This window comes from Diceros bicornis, chromosome 1 (assembly GCF_020826845.1).
Source record: "Diceros bicornis minor isolate mBicDic1 chromosome 1, mDicBic1.mat.cur, whole genome shotgun sequence".
In the NCBI taxonomy this organism is placed as follows: Eukaryota; Metazoa; Chordata; class Mammalia; order Perissodactyla; family Rhinocerotidae; genus Diceros; species Diceros bicornis.
The window spans coordinates 2,381,556-2,402,467 of NC_080740.1; the positions used below are offsets into that span (position 1 = coordinate 2,381,556).

Consider the following 20,912-nt stretch of genomic DNA (forward strand, 5'->3'; position numbering starts at 1 on the left):
ACCTGGAAAGGGGCCTCCGAGAGCCCAGCTCAATCATGCACTGGCCAAACCATTGGGATTGGGGGAGAGGGGACACTCTGGGTCAAACCTGATGGATCGGGACAAACCAGAGAGTAAGCAGAGGCATGCAGCCTGCTGGTGAGGAGATAAAGCCATAACTTACTGAGATGGTGGGAGGAACCTGGTGTGTCATGAAGGGGGCATGCGAGAGGCCTGGGGCCTTGAGAGCTTCCGTTTAAATGCTTCAAAGAGCTGACACTTAGAAGGACTGGGTTTGTTTCATGTGATCCCAGTCGGCAGAAACAGGGCCAGTGGATGGAGGTGACAGGGTACAACCATTAATTTACTGGAAACTTCTGGAAAGCTCAACTGGATCTTATTCACTTTAGTGCCCATAGCACCAGCACAGAGCCTCACCCACATGGGACAGCCAAGGAGCAGCAGCTGCTGGCATTGTTACTGGCTGGTCTTGGAAAAAGCCACCAGCCCTGAGAAGCTGACTGTCTCTGCATTGGCCCATCTGCCTGAGACCTTTGTTAAAAAAAAAACAAAAAACGGTGTCAGCCAGCACTGAAACTCAGGGCAGCCCATCATTTAAAGTCCTGCAACAGGTTCTTTTCTCCTACCTTTAACACCTCAATTTGCAAACACTAAAAAAAAAACAAAAACAAAAACTGTTTCTTTTAGGCTGAAAGGTTGTTTACGAATTAAGCTAAATGACTCTCCATGAAATGTTCTGGAAGTGAAATTTTAAGCTAGATAAATGTTGAGCCTGCTACGAAAGTTCATTCTAACTTCCTCTGACCCTCTTCTAACTGTGGTCCTCAGCATTTTGGTTTGTGGCAAGAAAGCGTTGCTTCTCTCCTCCTATGTGGGTGGTCTGCTGGTCTTGTTTCCTCTTACAGTTTTTAAGGAGGACTAAGGCCTGTGCTTCACTTCAGTTCCAAGCCTGAACTCCTTCTGCCTGATCCCTTAAATGCAGTCTCGGTGCAGCCAGCACAGAAAGCTGATAGACTTGTAAAGTCTGCTGGACCAGAAGATGGAGAAACATTGTCCTCTCTCCAGCCTGAGCTCACTGAAGCGAATCCACCCAAACACAGCATCTGCATAAAGCAGCTGTCCCACCTGCCCGCCTGTGACTAAGGAAACGTAGACGAGGAATTACATGTCTAGACTTGCCCTTTCCTCCTATTTCACATTTTCCTCTATTCATTAACTCATTACAAAAATATCTATCAAGTTCTGACTGTGTCAAAAACAGTGGTACGCAATGCCTAACACCACAACAGCGTGTGCTGGGTGCTTCGTGTGTGACGGGGACGTGTGGAGACATCACATGGGTTAACTCATGTGACCGTCACAGCATCCTCCAAGGTAGGGGCTACTCTCTCCCCCATTTTGTCAATGAGGAGACTAGGACACAAATGGGTTGAGCAAATTGCCCAAGGTCACACAAATAATAAAGGAACGCACTGGGAGCTTTTTTGGAGACAGTTGTTAGAGGAAGGACAACATTAAACAGTGATGGTGAACACTTCCAGACATGCTCTACACATCTATCTGACACACAGACTCACTCCAGGCAGCAGTGTCAGAATAGAAAAGCTCATTGCCGCCTGGAGACCCCGGTTGTTCCAAGTACCTCTCTACAGTTCACCAATGAACCCCGGCTTTGGTCTACTGCAGCGGTTCCCAGGCTTCTCGGCGTGAGGACTCTCTTTGTAAATTGAAAAATTAAACCCATTTTGCAAATCTGGGTTAGAAAAAATACAAAATAACCAAAAGCTGTTTTGAATTCAGTAACATCTTTAAATTAGTTTATATATTTTTAATGACCGCACTATAACCAGATTAGAAAAGCAGAGGTACATACACGTTCAAAACAGGACTTAGTCAGTCTGCAAACATTGGACACTTGACATCTCAGTAAAGGCTCCCTGGCTCCTTGCAATGACCCACAGACCCTGTGATCCACAGAGCTGTGTAACTTCAGGTGAATCATTTTCTTCTCTGAGCCTCAGTTTCCTCAACTCTAAAGTGGGGATAATAACTTTTTCAAAGGATCTCAGAGAGAATTAATGTGAGACCAGCAAGAATTTAGAGGGCTCTTCTCCTAGAGAGTACAAAAATGGTTAAAAACACAGTCCCTGACAAATATGATTCTGCTGTAGTTAGGAGACCAGACACACACGAGAGAATTAGTAAGCAGAACAACCCACTAAACTCAACTGTGCCTTGTGTAGGCTCGTTCTAGAATGTGGTATGATAATACACGAGGTGGGGAGTACACGCACAAGGGGTTCACTCTCACCTTACACACACACACACGGGAAACTCAATTCTTTACAAGCTATCAAATATATTTTTGGGGGAGTGGGAAGAGCTGCTGTCTATGACAGACATTCTCAGTCACAAGGATCCACGAGCTATCTGGGTTTAGACACGTCCCTTGCTGTGCTGCACTGAGATTGAAGCTGGGAAATGTGGGCAGGTGCACATCACTGTGATGGAAGATTTGGGGTTGGGTCGGTTTGAGTTTGGCCTGAAGCTGCAACTCAATTTATTGAATGGCTACCATGGAGAGGAGGTTATACAGAGGCCCTGATGTTAATGTTTAATGATATTTTGATCCAGATGTAATTTAAGGCACATTTGTCACACAAACTGAAACTTGCTGTTTAACTTAACTGCCTCAAACTCCCCCCCCCCCCACCATAATGTCACAACCTAGCAACTTTACACCTGCATGCGTCACGTTTTCAGGATATAATTGACTCCAGGGGATGGAATCTTGGAAGAAGTTTCTCTCAATGCTATTGGCTTGGAAGCAGCAGAAATTACTCCAGTCTCCCCCTTTGGGTTGTTGGATTGAAAACACAAGCTACCCCATCTCCCAGGACCCCCAGTTCACGGTGCTAGTGAGCACACAGCTCAATAACTTCACTGCCTCTCTTTCCCCACCCCAGGAAAGCTCCAGGTCCCATGAACAGGGGGAGATCACACTAATAATGAAAAGGTCTAACGTTTATTGACTATGACTATGAGGCAGGCACTGTGCTAAGCAATTACATGAATTATCACTCTTAATGCTCACAACAAATCGTAAGGGGTGGTGCTATTTTATACCTGTCAGGCAGACAAAGAAATTAGAACTCCCGTGGTCACACCACTGGCAAGCAAGAGGGTTGGAGCTGATCTCAAGCAGCGGCCCCCAGGATGTGGCTGTAATCACTCCTCTATATTGTCTCGCACTCATCCCATACACACACCAGCTTTCTGGGCGGCCTCCCCACCCTGGTCGACACTCATGTTTTACATGTTTCCAAAAGGACGGGGACCCAATAACCTGAGAGGCAACTGAGTGAGAAAGAACAAAGCTTTTGGTTGTGGCTTTATATGTGGCAGTTGGTGACATGCTGCGAGGGAAGGAACAAAAGGAATGTAGACAGGTATGACACGATCATCCTTAAAGAAATTCTCACGGCACGGAACTTGAAATCAGAAGCATCCTTAGAGATCAACTGGTCCAACCGTTTCATTTCACAGATGAGGAAATTGAGGCTCAGACAGAAATAGAGGAAAAAGAGGTCTCTATTTCCTAGGCCCACAAAGCTAGTGTGGGACTCAAAACTCCTATCTCCCTTAATAGGAGAGATATTAAGGAAGATAATATCCCTTTTATTAATAGGAGGGATTAATCCTCCTCCTTCTCATTAATTATTTTTGATTGAGTACAAAAGTATATACAGTGAAAATTTTTCCCTTACACTGCTGTCCCCCACCCCAGCCATTCCACTCACTTGCCCAAAGGCAAATCCTATTAGCTGGTCTATTGTATCTTCTAGAGGTATTTGACACATATCAAAAATATGCTCTGTGAGTGTGTGTGTTTTATTAAAAAATGATAGCGTTCTAGACACTGGCAGAATCTTGCTGTTTTTACTTAACTATACAGGTTGGAGATTGCTCCATTATCAGAACCCATAGAACTGCCTCATTTTTTCCTCCACTTTTTAACAGTTTTATTGAGTTGTACTTTACATAATATAAAATTCATGCATTTTTAAGTGTCAGTGTGATGGGTTTTAGAAAGTTTATACAGTTGTGCAGTTCCAAAATCCAATTTGGAATAATTTCATCATCCCCCAAAAAGTTCCATTATGCTCATTTACAGTCACTCCAAGCTTCCACCTCCAGCCCCAGGCAACCACTAATCTACTTTCTGTCTCTATAGCTTTGTGCTTTTCAAATTTTCATATAAATGAAATCATTCAATATTTATTGTATATCTGGCTCTTTAAATAATATTGGCTCTGGCTTCTTTCACTTAGCATGATGTGTTTGAGATTCATTCACATTGTTGCATTTAGCAGCAGTTCCTTTTTATTGCTGAGTAGTATTCCATTGTATTCATATAGACCATCTTTCATTTATCCACCCCCCAGTTGGTGAACCTTTGAAGTGTTTCTAGTTTGGGGCTGTTATGAGTAATGCTGCTGTGAACATTTGTGTACAAGTCCTTATGTGAACATTTGATGTCATTTTTAGAAGTCAGAAGTAGAATTACTGGGTTGCACGCTAAGTATATATTTAACTAGCTAAGAAACCGCCAAACTGTTTTCCGAAGTGGCAGTACACTTCTACATTCCCACTAGCCATGTATTAGAGCGTCCTCCTTATTAGAGTTTCTCCACATCCTTGTCAACATTTGGTAGTTTCAGTCTTTTTGGTTTCAGTAGTTTTATTGCGTGTGTAGTGGTAGCTCATTGTGGTTTTAGTTCGCATTTTCCTAATCTATTGATATTGCACATATTTTCATGTGCTTATTTGCCATTTGTATATCTTCTTTGGTTAAGTATCTATTCAAAGCTTTTGCCCAGTTTTTTGTTTGTTTGTTTGTTTTGTTTTTTTGAGTAAGATCAGCCCTGAGCTAACATCTGTTGCCAACTCTCTTCTTTTTTTGCTGAGGAAGGTTGGCCCTGGGCTAACATCTCTGCCCATCTTCCTCTACTTTTATGGGACCACAGCATGGCTTGATCCGAACCTGCACACCCCGGGGCGGTGAAAAAGAATGTGCAAAATTAACCACTATGCCACTGGGCCGGCCCCTTTTGTCCAGTTTTTAATTAGGTAGTTTGTCTTATTATTGAGTTGTTAATAGTTCTTTATATATTCTGGAAACAAGTCTTTTATCAGATCTGTTTTGCAAATATTTTCTCCTTGTTTGTGGCTTGTCTTTTCATTTTTATTATGGTGTCCCTTTTTCTGAAGAGCAAAAGTTTTTAATTTTGATGAAGTCCAATTTATCAATTTTTTAATTTATTGTTTGTGCATTTTGTGTCATAACTAAGAAATCGTTGACTAAACCAAGATTACAAAGATTTTCTCCTATGTTTCCTTTCAGAAATTTCATAATTCTAAGTCTTACATTTAGTCCATGATCTACTCCCAGTAAATTTACGTGTATGGTGTAAAGTAAGAGCTAAGTTCATTTTTCCATTTACATGTAGATATTCAATTGTTCCAATGCCATTTGTTTCAAAGACTTTCCTTTCCTCACTGCATTACCTTCGCACCTTTGTCAAAATCAGTTAAGCATCTACCTAGAGGCCATTCCTGGATTCTATTCTATTCCTTCATTCCTTTTTTAGAGCTGCATAATATTCCATCATATAGATGTTCTGGGTTTTTTCCTATTTCAAATAATGCTGTGGCAAATATATGGCATTGTAGGTATGTCTTTTAGTATCTTGTATTTGTAGGATAAATTCCAAGAGGAGTCAATTTTACGTTTTGATAGACATTCACAAATCACTCTCTAAAGTTCTACTAATTCACTATCACACGGCAACGTATGACAGCACTCCCTAGATCCCCTGAGACAAATATGCTAACAAATGTTTCACCTTTTGTTTCATTAAGTAGGTAAAAAACAGTATGTCATAGTTTTAATTTGCATTTTTTATTATGAAGTAGGATAAGTATCATTTCTTTTTTACATGTTTAAGAGCCAGCTGTATTTTATATCAAATGTGTTTCACGTCATTTGCCCGTTTTCTGATCATATTAAGTTTTTCGTAATACACATTACATACATTTCTCCCAGTTTTTTTGGTTTGTCTTTTGATCTCATTTATTGAGTTTTGGCCCAGTAGAAGCTTTTTATTTTAATGTAATAAACATATAATAAATGTTAAGGCTTCTGGGTAAAACTAGAAAGACTTGCCCTCCTGTGAGATTAAAAAAAAAAAGTCTCCCATTTTTCCTAGTGTTTTTATGTTTTTAACATTTAAAATTTTTGCTCTAACTGGAATTTGTTTTAAGTAATAAAGTGAGGATATAAGCTTATTTTTTCCCAAATAGCTACCTAGTCACCCCAACATCATTCATTGCATAACCCAACTTGCTGCTCTGATATGCAATGTTATTTTTATCATACACTCAATTTCCATATGCACTGGGTTTACTAGTGTGCCATCTAGTCATGTGTCAGTAAGTACACTCACACCTCTATTCTGACTCCAAGTTCAGCCTTCCCTCCTGCGTTGCTTACGTTCTCAGAACGACACACGTGAATGAAGCACTTCATGAACTGCTTGTAGTAACATTTGAATCTTCTCTCACCTTCTACCCCACTGCCACTAGCTAACAAAATCCAAACTCTTTCTAACTTTGCTAAGAACAATATGATTAGGACAGTAAATGTGTTTGGAAGTACAGAGGACGGCGAATCACATACTACACTCTTGAGTCAAACAATCTGGTGCTAACCACGGTTTTGGACAGGCTGCGTGTGTGTATTTCTACACACGTGCATAAGGCACATGTGCCAAGTAAGAAGACGTAGCACTTTATTAAGTAAACCAACCCCCCCTCCCCAAAATTTCATATTAGTTTAACAGCAAATACGTTTGGCACTTTACGTTCTAATCCTTCTGGGGTGGGATTTGCTCGAGGATTGACGTCCATCCCAACTTCACGTATTAAACATGTGATACGGAAATCCCTCTCCTGGGAGGCTCAGACGGAGCACGAGGGGGCCACCGTCGGCCTATGGTAAGGAGGGGGATATCTGAGCACTTGGAGCTTGTGGAGACACGCCAAACGAGACTGCCTTCTTCAAAACGAAGTAGTATTGGGCTGCAGCTTCTTTTCCAAAAACTGGGCTCCCTGCTCCTCCTCCAACGTCCGGGTCAGCCCGGGGCCCAGGCTGCAGCCAGGAGAGGAGAACTCTCCCTCCCTGGGGACCCGGACGGAGCCGGAGACGGGGGGGGGGGGGGGGGGGGGGGGGGGCCGGAGGGCCGAGGACGACGCTCGAGGAGCCGCCCCCGGCTTGCCCAGTTACTGGATGTCGCCTGGGTGTCCAGAAAGACGATGGCCGGGACGGTGGCTCCTCGCCCGGCTCTCTGCACGCCCGGCAGGGCGGGACCCGGATACACCGGGAGTAGCCGCGTAGACCGCACACGCTCCTCGCCCTGCGAGTTCAGGTCCAGGGGTTCAGGAGCCCCGTCTTCAAGGAGTGAGCACCGTGCCCCTCAGCACCGTGTGTTCACAAGTACATTCTTCAGAAGGCTGGAAGGCCTCTCCCCGGACTCTCCTAACTGTAAAGCCCTGGGGGGGGGGCAGCCCCACTGAGCTGGGGAGAAAACTAGGAAACAAAGCGGTGGCTGTGGTGGGAGGTCCGTAAAACGGAGGGAAAACGCGGGGCTCCCGGTCCCCCCCGCGCCTCCCGCGGAAGGAGGCCGCGGGCCGCGGTCACGAGGCAGAAAGCCCCACCGCCGCCCAGGCAGGGCCGGTCTTGTCCCTGCTGGACGGCTCTTCCGGTCCTCCTCGCTCTCTTCCGGTGCTCCCCGGCCCTCTTCCGGTCCGGCTTCCTTTCCCCACCCCTCCAACAATAGCCCCTCTCGATTTCTGTTCCAAGAGGGAACAGTGAGTCCCGGGGCGAAGGAGGCCCCAAGGCGTCTTTCCGCAGTCTTCTCTCTGGGAAGAGCGGGGCGTGTGCCGGCGTCGGCGCCCTGGCGGTGATGCTGGAGACGCCCCCCCCCCCCCCGGAAGACGAAGGCCGGTCTCCGTGCTCCAGCCGTCGGAGGAGGAACTGGCCGAGAGCCTCCTCTTCCCGGAAGGGCTCAGGCTCGCGCGCGCTGCCGTGTTCGTGTTCACATGGTGTTCAGGCTGCTGCAAAGGCTGAAAACCTGCTGGGGTGGTGTTCCCACAATGCTGTCACTGCCCCCCAGACTGCCTTCCCTGGGGCGGGGGCGTGTGTTCGGGCCAGGCCTGCGCCTCTGCGCGGACCTGTGCTCTCCGGACTGGCGGCCTCCCTCCGTGTGGCGTGAGCTCGCCGGCTGAGGCCGCAGGACTCACGCCCAGGGCTGCGGACACAGCGGAAGCGAGCCTCGTGCAGAACCCCGCTAGCCCAGGGGGGCTGTGTTGTCCCGGACGAGCTCACAGCTAACAAACGGCTTGACGACTCCTCGGAACAGGGACCTGCATTCTGAAGCCCAAGTGTGCAACAGGTCGAAACCTTGGGCCGGTGCTGCCCAAACCCACCGTGCGCCGGAGCCACGCGGGGGTCTGGCCACAAGGCGGGTTCTGACTCAGGAGGCCCGGGGGGAGCCTGCCAGTCTGCGTGTCCAGCAGCTCCGAGCGATGCCTGCTGGTGGGTCTTGGGCTACATTTGGGAACACGGCCTTAAGGGTTACTTAATCAAACAAAAATTATGAACTACAGATGGCTCTTCCTCCTTAAGGAGAGACCTAAAAACCAGCAGCACCAGTTTAATGACCTCAAGCACATCACTTACTTTCTCCAGTTTATCTGTTAAACAGGTGGTTGCCTTTCCTTATTTTAAAATGAGGGGAATGAAACACTCACTTCTTAGAATGGGAGATTAAGTGAAACAATGCATTTGACGTTCTTAGCAGGCCCCAAATTTGGTAATGGCTCCTCCATGGTGTTGCCATTGGTGATGGTGGTGCTCTTTTGTTATCTCAGTCTCCAGTTTAATATCAGTGGCTATCATAGAATGAGGTCCAAGTGGGCCCCTAACATATCAGAAGAACATAGGAGAATGGGTCAGAATTGTCTCTGTGTGCCCTGGTCCTTGGCACTAAAGAGATGGGCTTTAGCAATGTGAACAGAGAAAGCTTTTTCAGTTTCTACCACAAATAACAGAAACCTTGGACGCAGTGTTGTTAAACTCAATAAGCATCATCCAAAATCCCAACTTGTTATTATGTTTACGTTTATATTTACCACTTTAAATTTGCTAAATAAGTGCAAAAGTGTCTCAATCCCGTATTTGTCCGTTTTGGCTGTCTCCTTTGCCTCCTTCTGTAGAGGAAAGGGTATTGTGCTCCACAGGGATATCGCATTTCCCTCCGGAATTCACCCGTGGTGTTGGTGTAAACTCAGCCCAAGTGGCATCCCTTTAACTTGCGTTGACAGCCCTGCTTGTGAAAATCCAGGGAGCACACGCGTCTCCTACAGGGCTGAATCCTGGCTCACGGTCTTTTAGTCAAGGGAAACAAGTGACCGTGCTCTTTCCCGCCAAAACCAATTTGCTAACCCATCATCTGCCCGGAAAACAACTGGAAAGTAAAATGCAACTAACAGTCCTTTCTGTATGTTTGATAAACGCTTATCTACCACAAGCAAGCGGGTGGGGTCCTTGCCAAGATGACACATTAATATACATGCAGCAGCCCCATGCACATAACGGTGGAACAAGCCCATGATTCCAGTAAATTCGGGGTGGGGGGGAGTAAACATGTCAAGCTGGCAGTTTGGCATTGTCCTCCAAAATTTTGACTAACTTTTTTATTTATTAACTGCTGCATTTGGCATTATATAAAGATAGCATATTTCATTCTATAGCCCACTTATTTATTGTCATCTATTGAACACATATTTGTTGTGCCTCTGTTATATGCCATGTGCTCTTGTAGGCCCTGGGCATACAGAGTGAGCAAAACAAAGTCCTTGTCCTCGTGGGGCTTACTTTTTAGGGAGCTTATATATGACACACAACTTCTGAGGGGGACAGGTTCTTATTCTTTTGTCTAAATACCATTGTTTTATCTAAATGTATTTGGTACTTGAATAGTCCGAAAGAACAGCCATCATTAGGCTAGCTGTTTCTGAGAGTGCACATCAAAATGGTCGCCGTCTCTGCTCCTGTCAGACAGGGACTCGTGTCCATTGCTGCTCTGCTTCATCAGCCACATAAACAGATGAGAGAAAAATGGAATGATGTGGGTAGAAACTAAATCAGGAAAATCAGAGCAACTTTTTCTACAAGTTACACATTTTTCTTTTAATTAAAGCAGATTTAACACATGAGTGCTGGTTTTTCAAACATCATGATCAATCTTCTGTGCCGCCATTAACTTAGGACAAGGATCTAACTTCTAAAATAGGCTCAGCACAGCACATGTTGTAAAAAGGTCAAACCAAAACAAACCCCAAAATCCTCATGAGATTGAATCTACCAATAGTTTTTCAAATGAATAGAAAAATTTAGTATCTGCGTTCTTCTTGATTAAAGAAAGAATGTGTGCTTACTGTAAGATACAAATAAGTTAGAAATGCGTAAATCAGAAAGTGCTATTCATACAGAATTATAATATTTATAGATCTAAGTAATCGATCTTTTTGTGATTTATATACAGTTATAGAACATTGATCAGACTCATCAGATTGCTTGCCTGGCTAGCATATGCCTTCCTCCATAACACTCATGGCTTCTAGAAGAACAATTGATACACATATATTCAAAACTAACTTCTAGAAAGAACATCCAGTGCTGAGTAGGAATTCCACTTAAAAGCATGGTTGGCAGCACTTGCATTTATGTTTAATGTCAGTGCGGTCCTGAAGAAGACGGAGCAGGACACTGACCATCTGTTTTAGAAAGTCATGCCACGTCAGCCTCAGAATCTCACAGGTCATCTCGCGCGGTGGGCAGGAGGAAGACGGTGTAAACAAGCCCCAGGTGAATTGTGATCCACACACAGGCCACCTTGAGGATCATTGATTTAGTGCAACCCCACTACTTTACAGACCAGAAAACTGAGGTCCAAGCACGTACAGAACCCTCTCAAATCACACGTAGCGGGGGCAGAGGCTGCACCAGAGCAGAGTAGAAGTGTTGTGACTCCTCATCTGTCTTTGTCCTCCCGCACAAAGCCGCATTAGAAGGCACCTTTTGCATGTTTGTATAGAACAACTCTGCTTCAATTTGCTCTCCAAAGGTTAAGCTGTCCAAACGAGTCTCTGCTGTGTCAGAGCCTCTTATTCTAACAAAAGAACCTCAAAAGTTTGGGTTACTCGTGGCAGATTTTTGGTTGTTGTTATGGTTGTGTTTTGCTTTTGGAAATTGGAGAGGGAAGTTTACCCAAGACCTAAGTTAAAGTATCATTATTACTTGGCAGACTAACCAGCATGTAGGTTTCAAAGTTTAGATAGAGAGAAAAATAGCAATTTTTCTCCACACCCTACACACACACACACACACACATACACACACACACACACACACACACACACAGGGGTGATAATGGTGTTCCCTTTATCCTTGTGAAGGTAAGTGGCTTGCTACTAAAATGTTTGAAGAAAGGGATTGCCGAGTGCTCTCAGCCCTCGGTGAGGGGAGAACATGTCACCTCAAGTCCTTTTCTCTCTGGCTGAGTCATGGAACTGCCACAATGGTTTCCAAAAAAAGTGTCCCCAGCCCTCCATGGCCAGGGAAAAGGTCACCAAGGCACAGAGCTGCGAGCTGGGGGAAGTGGGTGAGGGGGAGCGGAGCATCTACAATGTGAGTGTGGTCTCTTCCCACCATCATCCAAGTTGGAACTTCTGTCCCAAGGCAAACTTTCCCTTGCATCGGGCTCTGTTGAACACAGCCGGCATTGTAATGAGGCTAAATCTGGAGTTTCTGGCATTAGCAGAGATGAACATCGAAACATTAAACTCTACCTTCCTTTATTTTACAAGAATTTGGGGTTCAAGACAACTTCACTTAATGTGTGCCCACCTTTAAAGCTATGAGGAATAATTTTGTTCTGATAAACCCTTGGCAGGGTATTGATTAAGAATAACGATATAAATTAAGGAGATGTATTCTATCCCCTACATTCAAAAACTACATTACCCTTTGGTATTAATAGAGGACTCTTAAAAATTCCCACTGATGTTGGCTGACTCCACTTGCCACGAATTATGTTAACTGTTTTTCATAAATAATCTTTAATCCTCACAACAACTCTATGATACTGATGCAGTTTTACATTTGGGGAAACTGAGGTTTAGACAGACTAATTTCCTCGCCAAAGGCCCACAGTCAGGAAGTAACAAAGCTTAAATTCAACCCAAATTTGTGTAACAACAAAGCCTGTGCTTTTGAGGCTCTGCTTGTCCTAACTTGGTTCACGCCCCAGCACACAGACCTACAAGACACATCCTAATACAATTTAACATTTTTACGACAAATTTATAATTTTGTTATATGTACAGTTTTGGCACAAATTAATTAACGAAATCTTCTGTGTGTCAAATTCTGGATCATTCCAAGCTGGAGTTCCCCTAATAATATCACAAAAGAGCCTCTGATGACCCCAAAGAAGAATCACACCCTGGAAGTTTCCACAAATGCCGACTCACTCCTTGGAGTTGAGTGAAGACAGATGGGCAGCAGCTGGACTGACCTAGTCAGTGGCTTCGTCTTTAGGTAGCTAACATTTTTTCCCCCAGTATCCAGCAAATATTCTCATGGCCATGACTTAACGACCTCAGTGGAAATATTGAATATATATTTTTTCTTCTAAAGGAAAGCACATCTCCAAGCCCCGTAATCTCGGGCCACTGTGAGGACACTCGCCGGGAATGGGGTGTCGTCGGCATTATTGGGCAGCCACTTTCACCTCACTTGTCCTTCCTCAGTGTGACTCTGCTGTCATTGTTCATATTGTGCTGCCTCTGATGTTTTTATCAATAACCAAAACTAGAGAGCATTCTATAATGTTGTTTTAATTGGGCACAAAATTAAAAACATTATCAAGGAAAAATGAAACTGAAAGAAGCAAGTCAATATCTCAGCCCTGAGTTTTCTGCTGGGGTCACAATTGCTGATAAAAGATGCAAAATGCCCAAGTCGATCAGTCCGGCTCCCTTTTGACTAAGATCTATAGAGTGGTGTGGAGAAGGGAGGTGGTGGGGTAAGGGGAAACCACTTTCAGCTGTGGTTAGAATAATTTTGCATCCTCGAGCAGGCAAACGCTAATCACATCTCTTTTACATTGCTCATTTTATAGTGCTCCTAAGGAAGGTCTCTTTAAAAAAGAAGAAAAAAGAAGTCTGACTAATTTAACAAAACCTATGTAACAGTCCAATTCTATCATATTTTCTCACTCTTATTAAGATGATGGCTCAGTTTTGAGTAAAGATTAATTACTTGATTGCGGTTAATACATGGTCGGGCCAAATTAATTTATAAATGAGAGACTGGCTATTTTTATCACACTCTTCACATCCCAGGTGACTTCAATCAGTAACTTTCATAGAAATGAATATTAAAAAAATTCTGTATGGTCGTTGTCTTTCACCCATTCAACACCTCTCTGAATTAAGTTATTAATATTAGTAAATACACACAGTCTTTCCGAGCAACCTTGCTGGCCTATTTTTGACAATGTGATCTTTGCTGCCTCATGGCTTGCCGTGATGAGTTCCTGGTAACATCCTATTGACAAATCTGAAGCAAGTTAGACATTTAAAAACTAGTCATGTGTACCAGCTCAACTAGTTGGCTGTGTTCTATTTGGTGCTTGGAAACCCCGCGCTGTGTGAATATGCTTCCATTGCACCTATAACTAAGTTTTTCGCTCCTACTGACACAAGCGATCAACCTCAGTCCTCCTATTCTAGTCGAATGTTGTTTTCCAAAACTCAAGCCATACGCCCCCAAATCTTTGCCTTCCTTTGTGTGGCAGATGACATCTTCCACTGACAATGGATAATAATTTACGTTCAACCCACACGCGGAACCTGAACACCTAGGCGCCCCACACAGTGCAATTCAAATGACAGTCCCTTCTTTTTTCCTCCTACCTCAGTGATGCAGAATAAAAGTCATCAATTAACATCACTCTTTTGGGGGGTGCTGAATGGAAAGAAAAGAGCAGAGAAGGGCACCTTAATCTAGACGGAGGGTAACAAAAGCCCCAGAGCAGACCCCAGTTCTCAGCAGACATCCTGATAAGGCCCCCAAGACACAATGCTTAGGAAGAGAGGGTCCTCCTGGGAGACACAGCACATACTCCAGTGGCTCCTGGCTAACCTGGCCACGTTATCTGTGCCAAAATTCAGATTTAACACAATGTCCTCCTCAGCCCCAATGCAATTCTATTTCCAGTTCTGCCAGCCTCCGCTCTGCAAAGCATCAGTATTCTCTTTAAGAAGAAAAAAATATAAGCTTCAATTCTGGGCCACCCATCAGTTGTACCCTTTGATCAAGGATTACACCCAGTAGAGTATTTTCTGTTGAAGATGCCCACGGCCCTATCCATCCCGGGGACATTGAAATGGAAGTAGAAACGATTGCATGGTAACTTACCAGCTCCTGAGTCTGAGTGGCTGCAGCCGCCCCCGTGCTTTACCTGATCCCTTGCTCTCTGTCTCTCTCCCTCTCTCTCCCTCTTTCTCTTGTGTACAGATTGCAGGGAACTTAAAGAACTCGCAGGGACAGTGTTTCGAATGACTTAAGAAAGAGAACAGGAACAATACTTCGTTCTCTTTTTCTCAGATGAGTACCTTCGGGAAGAAGGAAGGAAGGGAGGGGAGAGGGAGGAAGTCAACAACCCTTTGCTTTCCTGAAAAAAAATAAGGAAACAGAAGATAGACATCTCATTTTCTCTTAAACAAAATGTTGGAAGGGGCAAAAAAAATCTTTGAAAAAGGAATTCCTCAAATATGCTCTCTGCCCTGGGAGCTTTAAAGAGAGAAAAAGCCTTACTGGCCTGTCCTGTCCAAACAAATGGTGTCTCAGAAAGGCAGGCTCTCCTGAACTTGCAGCCTCTGCTATCTGGTTTGCAGAACCGACGCAGCCAGAAGGGAACAAATCATGTCATGTCGACTCTGAGCAAAGGAAAGCGTGGTCTGCTGTGCTCACTGAGGCAAACCTGCAGCCTGTGAGCTGGCGGCACGGCCGGTCAGCCAGGGTGTTGGGCTCTTCCAGGCTCTCTGCAAGTCCCCAGCCTGACTCTAGAGGCTTAGTTCTCCCAGGATCCAACAGCAGATCCGTGCCCTGCTCACCAAGCTTTATGCAATGTACCATGTCAAGCTTCCATCTTTGCTGATGGATGAAAATGAAAACAAGCAACTGGCCCACTGCTGCTGGATATGGTTATCTCAGAACTGTCGTTTATTGTCCTTTCCTGCACATTCTTAATGCTTGTTGGATTTAGTCACCTCTGGAGAAACTGGAAGGCAATTTCTAATTTGTTTTCAAAATCCTGTGAAGTAGCATAAGTCTTAGATAAGTTGGCCACAGTTTTTGAAAAGGGTTGGGGAGGCTGAACAGGAGAGAGAAAATGGAGGCAATATCCTTTACCAGGTTAGGGGTGCCGGGGAGTTCCATGGGCAGGCATGGGCTCCATTAGGGTTAGTTGCAGTTAGGAATAAACTAGGTTTAAAATTCTCTGGTTTGTGTTGTGTCTTGTGTTCTTCATTCATCTGGTTATGAACATTTTCACCACGAACAGGAACCAGCAGTTATGTGGACCTTTGTGGCAGCAAAAGAGAAACCAGCTTTAAGGTACTTCCTTATTTCACCCAATTGTCAAAAATGGGGTGAAGAGTTACACCTGATCACAGGGAGCAATTAAAGTGAATTCGGGGCAAGAGCGGTTCTGACGCAGTCTCTCTGTAGGACTTCTACTGGGTCCTGTGGTCTGTAAGATCCTTGTTTAATCCCAGCAGTTTTCTTCCCACATTGTGATCTATCATCTATCGATCTATCGCTCTATCATCTATCTATCTGAATATGTAGTGTGTTATCAGAGGGAACATAAAGACACCGTTATCCAGTAAGTTTGCAAGAGCCAGGACAGAGTCTTATTCTTGGCGCTCACAATGACACCAATACCAGCACAGCACGTGGATTCCTGGCGTGGGAGACCCAAGCCCATCTACAGCTGAGAAAACTGACGCCCACGTAGAGCCTGAGCGGTTTGCCCAAAGTCACACACATCAGTGGCAAAAACCAGGTGCTCGTCTGTCTCCCAATTCAGCTCCAGGGCTCTTTGCCCTCTGCTGGCCTTCCTCTGTATCCTGCCTTTGTAGACAGAGGCAGGAAGATGAAGACGAAAATCTAAGACAGCAAGAGAGGAGCCTGAGAGAATGGAGTGGGGAAGGATAGGAACTGACTCTCTTAAAGGGGCAGCAATCTGGTACCTCTTTGAGTGAATGGCTGGGCTAGGTTTCTGTGGCATCAGTTGCGGGGCGGGGTGGGGGGTGCAGCGAGGGAGGAGAGGGAACAGAGGAGCTCAGGCTACACAATCCTGGCAGGACTGCAAGTGTCCCTGGTCACCTGAAGAGCCAGTGACAGCCACATGCAGCCCTCTCCATGTTTTATTCCTCTTGCAGCCTCAGGACCAGGCCAGGGCTGAGCCCCAGGAGTCCAGGCAGAATCCAGAGGATTTCCCTTTCAAGTCTGCAGAATGTGGGGACTGTCACGTTGAGCCCGTTGTTTTCTCCAGGCCAGTGACCCGCCCACAGGCAGCCTGGACGGGGACGTGTGCCATTGGAGCTGCACGGCTTTGATGTGATGGAGCGGCATCCTGTTGGGACCTGCCCACATCACCTCTGGAAAAACTAGAAGGCGATTTCTAGTGTTTTGAAAACACTTGAGGCAGCACCGGTCTTAGAGATGTCAGCCCGTTTCTCACAAGGGATTCCGGGCCCTGCCCGTGCCACGCGGTTCCATCCACGGGCTCGTTGTAACCTGCCTGTGAGATTCGTGGCACGGGCGTCTCCTCTCCCTGTTCTGCCAATCACAGAAACAGTCAGCCTCTAACGCTCGCACAATCCCCCCTGGGTGTCCAGGAGCCGACGTTCCTAAGTCCTCCCGTAGGTTTCGCAGGAGCGGTTTCTACCCAGGTCACTCACCCCGGCGAAGCTCGCTCTCCAGTGTCTCCAGGCTGTTCCAATTCTGACTGGAAGTGAGGGAAGGGGTGTTTGCACTGCAGACACCTGAGGAAACTCATGTGTGGAAGCGGGACAGGGCCACGCCTCTGACCCAGCAGGGAAGCTCCAGTTGGATATTATAAAGGTCATTTGAGTAAAGAGAGAGGCTGCAAGACCCTAGACTGGATCAGGGACAAGGAGAAAAACCAAGGCGTAAACTTCGGTGAGACCAAAGAAGTAACCCGAGACTCAGAACCAGCACCACAGAAATACGGCCTCTACTCAAAATGGCGCCTCACGTCTGAAGCTTCCTAACTGGCACTTCCCCAGTTTCTGATCATCCAGAATCCTAGGGCTATCTGTTCACCCCAGGGCTAACTGGACCCCTGCTGGTGCAGAGTGGGGAAGTGATGGGTGGATTGAAATATCATGTGTTCAGAACAGTGCACAGAAAAATAAGTGTACTCATCAGGAACTTTTACAAAATGAGCACATCTGAGTAACAGAAACGAACTGAAGACCCCCTGTGGCCTCCAGCTACTGCCTCCCCTCAGAGGTCACAGAGTGCTAACAGCTCACACCTCTCACACCTGATGTCTGACCTAGGTTTGAATTTACGTAACAAACGGCATCAGGTTGTACATTTTGTTTGGGGTGTCTGTGCCTCAGTGTTGCGTTTGTGAGATTCACCCCTATGCTGAGTGTGGGCCTGGTTCTTTCCCACTCATTGCTGGAGAGTATTTCATTCTGTGGTCATTCTGTGACCACACCACATTGTGGAGACCCACCGACCTAGGATGGGCACTTGGGTTGTTTCTAGTTCGGGGGCGTTTGGCATGGGCTGCCAGGAATACTCCTGCCCCTGCCACGTGTCCTTCTCAAAGTCCCATGCAGGACACGCGTCTCTCCAGGAAGACTGTCCCCTCCCGTGACTCACAGCTTGTGTTCGGTTGCCTTTGGCGCCGGCATCCTCCACGTGGGGTGCATGGATAGAGCTTTTCGTTTGCATGGATTCTGTCTGAGTACATGGCGATGCCCTGGGAGAGTTCCTGAAGAGCTTCAGAGTGGCTGGGGAGCCACGGCCCCCACTTCCTGCCGCAACCTGGAGATGCTTCAAGGCCGCACTGCTCTGAGTCACGCCCTGTCGGCTCCCCTCTCCCATCCACCTCCTCTGGGCTTCTCAGCGACAGGCTAAGTTTCGTTATGTTGACGTGCAGAATTGATGCCCAGGTCCTGGGCCTGAAACTGCTTCGAAACTTCTTTGTTTCTTTAATTTATTCTCGTCGTCTTGCCAAGCCCCAATGGCCCCCAAGTCCCAACTCTCAAAACGTGAGAACTTCATTTCTTTCTTCCTTCTTAGTTTTTTTAAGTATGAAAAGATGATATGAAGGATTTATTTAAACAAGTTATTAAAGAAAGTCTGTTTCATGCATCTAGTTTCCTCATTTGATGGTTGGGGATAGTAACGTAACACTATTTTTCATAGTATTAGGAGTAAAAAAGAAGAGTCTTTGACATTCTCACCACGTGAAGGCCCCATTCTTAACACTGTAGTGTTGTAACTTACTAAACCATCACAGTGGGCCTGCGAAGTCAGTGCTATTACTGTCCTTTACTTCCCACTCTTTTTTTATGGATGGGGAAACTGAGGCATGGAGAAGTTATAGTACTTCCCCAATGCCACACAGCTAGCAAGATTTCAAACCCAGGGAATTCTGGCTCAGAGCCCTCATTCTTAACCATGACGCTAACTTCCCCTGCCCTTTAAACAAACACAACCTGTCACATAGTCAGAACTCAATGAATGGTCCCTAAAATTGGACAACATGGATTATAACGTAAAAGGTAACAACGTACGGCACAGAGGCTCATTCGGCCACCATTTGGTAAGCATGTCTTATGGACCAGAAGGCCCCATGCTAGGTGTGGATAATGTGCTCTGGATTTTACTTCCTGGGAGAGGAGACACATTAAACAAATCATACCTGAACATCTAAACTACTACAGCTTCGGTCAGTGCTCTGAAGAGGAAATCCAGGAGCCAGGAGAGCTTACAGTCAGGTACCAAATCTGGATGCACGGCCAGGGAAGGCTGCCCAAGAAAACGACACGTTAGTGAGTCCACGTATGAGCGAGCAGGCAGGTGCCAGGCAAAGATGGGGAGGTGGCAGTTCAAACCAGGGGCAGCCAGGAGGGCCTGAGTTTGGATTCTGAGCTTGATCCTAAGTTGGATGGGAAATCATTAAAGATCTTACACAGGGGAAGGACACAATCAGATTTGCGTTTCAGAAAGCCTGTGTTGGTCGGTGTGCAGAGTGGACTGCGGAGGGGCCAGAGTGGAAGCCAATGAAGAGTTGTCAAGTCTGGTCCAAATCTCATCGCACCAGGGAGGGCTCTCAGGAGATGCAGGTGGGCGTGTTAGTGCTGGAGAGGTCATGGGATGCCAAAGTTTGAGAGCCACGCTGATATGCTGTATGACGAGAGCCTGTTGGAGAGTGAATAGAGACAGTGCCTGGCACACTAACAGCTGGCTTATGGAAGATGCCTACTTCTGAGTGGCAACACCTTCTACCACGTCCCTACCCTGATCCCCAATTTCCAGTGCCTTCTAAGCTAAGTACCTGCCTACCTCTGCTCCACCTCAACCTCCCGGTCTGCTTGCCTCACTGTCGCTGTCCTAAGGTGCATCCCCGTGCCTAAGTCACTTAACATTCACCCAACAGAGTTCCCCTTCCTCTAGCGCATACCCCGGGCTGTTACTGAAAAGCTGGTTGGTGGCATCCTCAAAGCCGGCGCAGGAGTAGATGAGGGGTGGAGTAGAGCCCAGGTTTGAACTACTAGTGTTGGGGAAATGTACTCTAGGCATCACCTTAGAACCCAGGCTGACATTTTCTAAGGAAAGTCTGCTAGAGTTGGTAGATTGGTGGTGGTATCATTTAGTTACAGCATGTCATGGTCTTAAGGACTGGCCTGTGCACATATTTACCTATGAACATGTGGTTTCCACATGAAAATGCATTCTGAGCTCCAAATATCTGATATAAACAAGTGGTCATTTTTAAGGTAAGGAATGGCAGAAAATATATTAAAAAGCAACTGTGGGGACCAGCCCGGTGGCGCAGGTGGTTAAGTGCGCACGCTCCACTGCAGCGGCCTGGGGTTCACCGGTTCAGATCCCGGGCGTGCACCGACGCACTGCTTGGCAAGACATGCTGTGGTGGCGTCCCATATAAAGTGGAGGAAGATGGGCACGGATGTTAGCCCAGGGCCAGTCTTCCTCAGCAAAAAGAGGAGGATTGGCAGATGTTAGCACAGGGCTGATCTCCTCACACACACAAAAAAGTAACTGTGGGTTTATGATCAGATCAGAGATGAGCAGGCATTCTCCTCCGGGGTTCTCTTCCATAATTCGATAGAGCTCATCTTTTCACAGTCTTCCTCCAGAGTGGCGTAAAGGCCTTCTCTTCTACTTACAAGCTCTCTCCATGCATCCTAAGATAGTATGTGTCTGTAGTATAAGGGCCAAGAAATAAAATATAATTAGAGTCTCTCCTCCTTGGTAAAGGTGGCTGATGGTTCCATATCATTTTTTTTAATGACTCTCACACCCTTTCTTAGGTTGCACCAGACCCAGGACTTTCATAATCCTGGGAAAGTAGCACTCAGCCTTGATCTGTGGTGCCGGATTCATGGTCCCCTCAGAGGCAACCTCATGAGAGATCATGAGCCAAACC

The 20,912-nt window shown here is 46.0% G+C and overlaps 1 protein-coding gene across 1 annotated transcript in view; it reads right to left on the minus strand.

The window, feature by feature from the left end:
- ZNF366 (zinc finger protein 366) overlaps nucleotides 1-14,719 on the minus strand; it is a 61,160-nt gene extending 46,441 nt beyond the window's left edge. The window contains exon 1 of the mRNA XM_058558900.1: nucleotides 14,609-14,719. The gene's annotated coding sequence lies outside the window, so the exon portion shown is untranslated. The remainder of the gene's footprint in view (nucleotides 1-14,608) is intronic.
- Between the last annotated feature and the right edge of the window lie 6,193 nt (nucleotides 14,720-20,912).